The sequence below is a fragment of the Octodon degus genome, unplaced genomic scaffold, assembly GCF_000260255.1.
Source record: "Octodon degus isolate 3935 unplaced genomic scaffold, OctDeg1.0 scaffold00061, whole genome shotgun sequence".
Classification (NCBI taxonomy): domain Eukaryota; kingdom Metazoa; phylum Chordata; class Mammalia; order Rodentia; family Octodontidae; genus Octodon; species Octodon degus.
The window spans coordinates 2,285,123-2,293,521 of NW_004524637.1; the positions used below are offsets into that span (position 1 = coordinate 2,285,123).

Genomic DNA, 8,399 nt, shown 5'->3' on the forward strand with positions numbered 1-8,399 from the left:
TGTTGGGCTGGCCCAGTGCCAGGCAGCCCTCCTTAAAGACTCACATCTAACTCTTAAGACTATACAGGCCATTGATCCAGCATTCCCCCTTCCAATGTCATTAGAATCCCCAGAGCAAGATTGTGGCTATTTATTCTGCAAAACCTGACCTACAGGACACACCACTCCAAGACCCCAGCCTTGTCCTGTTTGCAGATGGGAACCGTATGATAATAAACAGGGTATGGAGGGTGGAAACAATGGCTTTGACTGTAAAAAAACAGTGTGCTCAGAAACACGGCCCCCAGGAACTTTAGTCCAAAGAGAAACTTCCTGACCACAAGAGAAAAAGACATCAACAACTCCCATGAGATTTTAAACTTGTTACAGGAAACATGGTGGTCCACTGAAATGGCGGTGATACACCGTCCTAGACATCCAAAGGCTGAGGCAATAGGGCTACCAACCTGGCAGCAAAACAAGCTACGGGGGGCTCACTACCAAAAACATATGTCATGGTAGCACCACTCCTTCTGCGACCCAAATATTTTGAAACTGAGTTATTGTGGGCCAAGTCAGAAGAGACATCAAAAATGGGTGACAAATCTTGTCAAAAAAATTATTTTGTTTAAACACAGGGGCTATTTTGTGATTCAAAAACTACATGACAAGATCCATCTGGGAAAGACAGCTATGACCAGGCTGCTTGGCCACTATTTCTATATCTCCAGGCTTTGGACCTTGTGCACCTCAGTGACCAACAAATGTGTGACTTGTGCTAACAGTAATCTAGTTTCTCGCCCACAATGTAAACCAGGCATCTGCCGACAAGAAACCTTCCCTTTTGAGGATGTCAAAATGGACTTCACCCATAACAGACAGCAAAGAGAGCTAGCCCGTTACGCTGACCACCTGGATTTCCCAGACCTCTGGCTGGGGTGTGTGTGTGTGGGAGTGAGAATCATAGGAACTACTTTCCATGCATGCTGTTTCACTAGGGGCTGAACTTTTCTGTTGGCTACATTTCATTTTTATTTTTTTTTCTTTTTAGCATCAAAAAGTGAATTTATTTAATCAAACTCAGCTAATACAGCAAATGGGTGAATAATTCATGCTACAGCATGCTGAATGAACTGAAAACAAAAAGTGGGTTGGAAGAAGGCGAGGAACTTTGTCTTGTAAGAATCAGAACCAAGGGGCTCCATAATCATCTGGTATCCGATCGATGTTGTATCTGTGATTAGAAATATACAAGATAGGAACTCCAGGGATCTTCTGGATTCTCCATTTAAGGTCCCAGTCAATTGTGGCCACAATGTAACACTTGTGCTGAGTTATGCTGCGCTAAGCATTCATCTGTGTAGGCCCATTTATGTGTGCAAGGTAATCATTTAAACCGTGGGTCCTTGGCAATCCTTAGTGCCACTTCACACTTCTGTCCCAATTTCTCAGTTTCCACCATTACACAATCAGTTATACAAGGGATATACTTGGCATACAGACAGTCCATCATCAATTGTACCAAGTCTGGTTTGGCTTTGATGGAAAAGTTGATAAAGTTGGTACTAACCAGGATATGATAAGGTGATCCCAGTTGTGTATTACACTGGAAGAAGCAGCAGGAAGGGGAGACTTCTTCCTTTAGAGCACTGGGATCTTTCTTTTTAGGTTTTAATCTATCTTTTTCTTTGAGTCTCTCATCTCTGAGACTAAGCATCTGTTTCATGGTCGCATACTTTCTTGCTTTCTTTTGTTTTCTCATGTTTATGCCACTGTCTTGTTTTTTTTAATTTTATTTGTGTGTGTGTGTGTGTGTGTGTGTGTGGCCAGCTCAGCCCACCAGGGGGCGGGGCTGGCTGGCATGTGGTGCTGGGGGATTGAACCGCAGTCCCTGTGCTTTGCTAAGCTTGTTCTAAGTAGGTGCTTTAGACCACTGAGCCATCTCACCAGCCCTCTTGTTTCTTTCTGAATCCTTGGCTACAGTTTCTAATCTTGAACTTTCTTCTCTTGGTGCCACCTCAGGGTGAAAATGAGTCCACCCCTGAGGTGGAGGATGCCAGCAGGGTGGGGACCTTGGAACAGGCATACTGAAGGAGCTAGTGAACCACTTGGTGCCTGCCCAGTGCCAAGGAGCCCATTTTTCTTGCTCACACTCTTGTCCACCTACAGGTGGCTCACCACCACACAGCAGGTGCTGGATCTGCTGTTCCTCACGTGTGTCCCACCTCCAAGCCAGGGGACCCACCAACTCCTCAGTGGGTATCTGGACGGCCCTGCACCATTCCATGCCCCAGTGTGCTCTGTGGAAACTGGGGTGCTCAAAGGATACACTTCAGATGGTGTAGTCATAGACCAACTAGGCTGAGACGCCAGAGCACCTACCCCAGGTCTGGCTCTGTGCAGGGTGAGGGGCCCACAGTGGTGAGAACTTCCCTTCACCAGTGAATGAGCTGTGTACCTACCTGGGGCCTCACTTTCCCAGCTTCCTGGCTACATTAATCAGAGCAGCGCTCCTTAGGGATAAACTGTGCAGCTTGGATACTAAAACATCTAGGCAGGAGCTGGCTGGGTTCATTCACTGCACAAATGTGTGCATTGCACCTACTGTGTGCAGGCACCTTTCCTGACACTTCTCTGTCATTCAGGGAGCAGCACACATGAACCTCTCAGCCTGCCCTGCCTCCCTTCCCATCCTGGAATCAGATCATCCCCTACACATGCTGGCAGGTGGGGACACTGGGTGCTATAAGGTCATACCCTCCTGACCCTTCTAGGTATGGATTCTTCTACCCCAACTCTGTGGAGGACCAGCAAACAAGAGGTGAGAGGGCTTGGGGCTAAGAGGGAAGGGCTCCTTCTCCAGAGTAGAGCAACTAGGCTTCAGTGGGGCAGGGAAAACCTGGGCTAACTCATTGATCATTAATACCTGCTAGAAAACAAACAAACAAAACACTATAATTGGGGCTGGTGAGATAGCTCAGTGGTCTAAAGCACCTTCTTAGGCAAGCACGCAGGGACCATGGTTCAATCCCTGGCACCACATGTTGTGCCAGCCCTGCCCCCCAGGGTGGGCTGAGCTGGCCACAAAAACAAACAAAAAAAATTTGCTAGAGGTTGGGGTCTGGAGCTGTACCTCATGGAGGAAGAAGACAGAGAGCTAGGGTTGGGATGCTGGGCATGTGGGGAGCAAGGTGTTTTGGGGGCTCAGAGCAGGTAGCATGAGGTTCCCTTTACACACAGCCCATTCCCCCAGCCAGGCAAGACCAAGCCATCCTGTATGGAGGCTGCTCTGGACATGTGGGCTCAGACTGCTCAGGCGTGGGCTCCACACCACTGTCCTCTGGGTCCAGCTCCCAGGTTAGGTGGTCTCTGCCAAGCAGACACCTTCAGGGTGCATGAGAAGCTAGAGCATGGGGATTGTCCAAGCCCCTGAATCTTCTGTCCGCCTATCCCTAGTTGGAGATCTGGTTGCTCCAATACCCTGGAGATTTCTGCCAGGGCCCAGACCTGGCCAGCTTGAAGCAGCTCATGGCATAGGCAACCTTCCAGAGTCACAAATCATCCCCAAAGTGTACCAACTCTTACCCAACCTGGAGCCCACTAAGTATGATCCAATCCTGAGGGTGAGAAGGGTAGGGTGGGTGACTGGAGCTGGGTCAACAGAGGTCACTCTGGGCCCCACCAGGAGGAGGTGCCACAGGGTGCCCGTTGGCCCAGAGCAAAGGAAGAGGCTGGGACTAGACATGGCCGTGCAGCCCAGTAGGGATGGCGTCCTGCTATGAGGCCAGCAGCTGGGGCTTCTCTGGCAGGAAGGGGGCTGCTCTGCCTTGGGAAAGGCTCAGGGAAGGTCAGTTGTGGGTTCCCCAGCTGCTTCCCAGCTTTTCTCCTGCCTCTCTCCTGCCATGCTAGAATCAGAACTACTCCTCAGCAGCAGCCTTCAGGGGAGACTAGAAACAGGAGAGGTGGAGCTACCTCTGCCTTAGCTGCAACTGCAGGACCTGGGGCTGATGGGCCTGAGCGGCTCAGCCTGACCCTGTGTCCCTTCTCTCCTTCTCATTTGCTGCTGGTCATTGAGGTGCATGACAACTCAGGACACCCACCTTGCAGGGCTCCAGTGGTACCATCCTCCCTCCCTCACCTAGAAGTGTCACCTTTTCATTTTGTGTTTTTCCAATGCATCTTTGGCATGGGTAGGAAATTTTAGCTTAATAAATGTATTGAAATGTGCGCCCCGAGGCACAGTCTGGCTGCAGCACAGAGCCTGGCATATAGCCTTTTATTTTGACAAGTCATGTTGCTCATTTACCCAGCCTGGCCTATAATTTACTGTCTTTCTGCCTCAGCCTTCCTAATAGCTGAGAATGGAGGTTCGGGCCCCATATCCAGTTATTGGTGTCCATTTATTCAGTGATGCTTCACCTACTTTCCCATGCCTTTGGGTAAATATCAACACAGTCAACAAAGAGGAAACAGACTTTTTTTTGAACCAGGGATTGAACTCAGGCCCTTGCGCCTGCCAGGGAAGCACTTATTCCACTGAGCCATCTCCCCGGCCCAACAAAGAGGAAACAGGATCGCTTCTTCTATGCAGCTCATGGGAGGAGGCTGAAGGGAAGGTAAAATGAGCCTGGAGGTGGCAGGGTCAGGCTATGAAGAGCCCTGAGCACCATGTAAGGCCTCGAACTTTTGCAGGTTTTTTGGGAGGGAAGTAAACAGGCAGGGAGTGTGCAGAATCCTAGGGGAAATGATTCAAAGAGGAGGTCTCTCAGGAGGCTTTGTAATTGTGCAGTCTGACAGCTGAGGGCTGGTTGTAGGACTTGGATGACCTGCACTCAGGAGATTCTCGGGGGTACCTCAGAACATGGTAAGGGAATCTGAGGGGCGAGAGTGCCTAGCGCCACGATGATGGTGAGGGGCCAAGGTGGCTTAGGACACAGACTGGAATCTCCTGGAAATGTCTGTCTTCAAGAGGATTTGTGGAGGCAGGAAGAGGAATCTGTGTGAGGGGTGCCAGCAGTGTTCTAAGAAGGTGACAGATTATGAGGGAGGGGGAGGCTAGGACACTGGTGGCAGTGAAGATGAGGCTGCCTGAGATCACTCAGACAGCAAGGGGTGGCACAGGTTGGAATCCTGTCTTTTTATTTATTTATTATTTATTTAGTATTTAGTACAGGGTCTACAGGGTCTCACCATGTAGATCAGACTCATAGTGATCCTCCTGTTTTCAGCCTCCCAAGCACTGGGATTACAGGTGCACCACCACTTCCAGTCTCAGTCACTGTCTCAGTGTGCCCCAGGGGCAGTGCCACCATGGCACTCTGGGGATCGAACCCCAGCTGCTTTGCTCTGCCTAAGCAAGTACTTTAGTACTCTGAACTGGCTGGACCTCTTATTTATTTATTTATTTTAATTTTTGTTTTTGGTACAGGGTCTCATTACACAGTTCAGACTTAAAGTGATCCTCCCATTTTCAGCCTCCCTGATGCTGGGATTACAGGCATGCACCACCATGCCTGGTCTCGGTGGCCAGTGGGCGGTTCAGTGCCCATGGGCGGGGTCAATTCAGCCTGTGATGCCAGGGATTGAATGCCGGTCCCTGTGCTTGCCTAAGCAGGCTCTTAGTCTGCAGAGCTATCTCACCCGCCCTCCTAACAGTCTTTAACGCAATGTGTACAGAACAAATATAGAACCTCTCTGAAGAGCTCTTGAGCCATGACTTGAAGGACAAGAAAGACAGATATGCAAAGAGCAGGGGGCCAGAGAGAACCAGTGCGTGCTAAAGAGGTGAGGACCAAGAGCAGAGCCCTCCTGGAGGGAACCCGGTGCAGTGGTAGCTGCAGAGGGACAGAAAGCAGAGGCCTGGAAATGAGGTCCCAGGAGACAGGGACAGGTCAGCCCCAGACTCACCTTGGGACCTCATTAGAGGGAGTAGCTCTGTGCAGATATCCCAGGTATGAAAAAGTTTGTTTTCCATGTCACTTATGTTTCACCATGAAAGAGTACGGGATTATCTTCTCTTCAAAGAAGAAAAAGAAAGAGAACAAAGCCTATGCACAGAGCCATGGGGTAGAATTTCATAGAAATACAATATGACAGGGAACATCTGGTACCTTCTAAGGATAAAATGAAAACCCATGGTAGATTTTTGCCCTTAGAGTCAAGTGGCTGCCAAACTTCCTCAAGCTGAGGGCATAAATGACTCTACCTCCCCTTTGCTAGGAAAAATGGACAGAATGTGCAGATCCTGGCTCCTGAATGAAGGTCCAACCCAATTTTATTCCCTTAGACAAAGAAGGTGAGGGTGGGATCCAAAGAAGGATGGAAATAGCCTGAAAATGTTTATTGTACCACTATAGCCTCTCCCACACTCTTCATTGTTACAAGACAGTGATTTGAGGTGAGTGGGACCCTCCATCTCCTCAAGCTATCTTTGATTAACTACTTTTTTCTTTTTACTCAAATATATGACCTCCTCTGATACGGTTAGTGATGAGCAGATGAATATAAGCATATGAACTCAAGTGGCTGGGAAAAAAAAAATCCCTGCTCAGAAGGGCAGGCTGATTTTGTAGGCAAGGAAGGGCTAAGGACATCCAAAACAGAAAGACGAAAGTGGATTTGTCATTTCCAACTTATTTTCTTTAAATAGTAAAGCAGAGGGGACTTCCTTATTCAAGGTGGGCTGGAAGATTTGGCTATTCTCTTATTCAGAAGGCTAGATACACCACCTAGTTTATCTTGAAATATTAAACTTTAGCATCAGTGACTCCATTTTGATACGATATTATGGGGTTAAGTACTAATTTGGCTCTATTCAAATCAATGGTTTCCTTGATACATGACCATTCTCAGCACGTTCAATCAGATTGTATAGGAGTCAGGATAACATCACCCTGGTGGTCAAGAGCAGCACAGTTCACTGCCCATCACCCAGCTGGGCTCCAGGAGGCATTCGGCAATGTACGGTCCACCCCTTCCTCCCCTAAGATGACCACACGTTGTGCATGAACTTACTGCCATGGCATTTCTTTCTCCCTACCAGCAATTTGCAGGCTTAAAGACAATACAAAACTGACTGCTGGTGAAACAGGTTGGGGCTTCTAAGAGTCAAATGCATTTACTGGTTTTAGTTTTCCACAGGATTGCTCAATTCCCCTTATTTTGCTTTTGTAATAGACACCTTTAGAAGATTAGCAACACCTCAGGCAAGATTATAGTATTCCAAGGACACATGGATTACTGAATTTAAAGATTATTTTCTTTAGTACTTATTTAACAACGAGCTTCTTTAAGAGCTTGAGAGAAAACATTATTTCACATTCAAATACCTGGTTACCTCTGGGGGAAGTGTACCCAACATATTCTTAGGGATTTACTTTTTAATCTTAAATATAAAGTACAGGGTGCTCAGAGAAAGGTAAAATTATGCTTGTTGTGTAACTATAAAAATAAGATTATGGGGCCGGGGAGATGGCTCAGTGGAATAAGTGCTTCCCTGGCAAGCGCAAGGGCCTGAGTTCAATCCCGGGTTACACACACACACACACACACAAAAAAAAAAACAAAAACAAAAACAGTATTATAACTTTTCTCCAATTTTGCATGCATACGTCTGGTAATCTAAACTAATTTGAAGACACTATGCAATACAATAAATACTGTTAACACACCTATAATATTCACATAATGGAACTTAACAAAAAAGGGGGATATAGATAAATGCTCATTTTGTATCTGTGTATTCAAAATGGTTAGGATAGATATATAGTTACATTCTCTTCATGAATAGAGGGATTTGTTCTAATAGTGTTTGTAAATAGGATATCACGTCTGCATCTTGTACAGCAATTAACCACTAGGAAGAATGTATTCAATGTGTTAATTATTGTGACTGTCCTATCAATTTGGTTTGAAAAAAAAAGATATCAAAAAAAAAAAAATTTAACTTGAATCATCCCCTATGGCCAATTATCCTGTTGTCGAACATTATCTACAACTATGAATTAAATCAGTTTTTTTACACATTATAATATTTTTCACCTAAAATTGATTTTTTCTATCTAGATTTTTTAGTAAAAATCAATCATTTTATATAGCTTTGTAATTTTTAAGAAAATTATGCTCAGAGTTGTACGATGTCAGTTGGGAAGAAATGAGAGATAAAATGAGAAAATGGAGAGAAGAAAACTCAAGAAATAGTGAACAAATTATGGAAGTTGGAGAATTAATTAATGAGTATGCATCTAAGCTTGGAGATGATATTTGGATTATATATGAGCAGGTGATGATTGCAGCCCTGGACTATGGTCGGGATGACCTGGCATTGTTTTGTCTCCAGGAGTTGAGAAGACAGTTCCCTGGCAGCCACAGAGTCAAGCGATTAACAGGCATGAGATTTGAAGCCATGGAAAGGTATGATG

The 8,399-nt window shown here is 46.3% G+C and overlaps 1 protein-coding gene and 1 pseudogene across 1 annotated transcript in view; both read right to left on the reverse strand.

Moving 5' to 3' along the window:
- Positions 1–8,399, reverse strand: part of LOC101584040 (interferon-induced GTP-binding protein Mx2-like) — a 91,144-nt gene that overhangs the window by 69,408 nt on the left and 13,337 nt on the right. The window lies entirely within an intron of this gene.
- Positions 1,165–1,741, reverse strand: LOC101584422 (annotated as a pseudogene).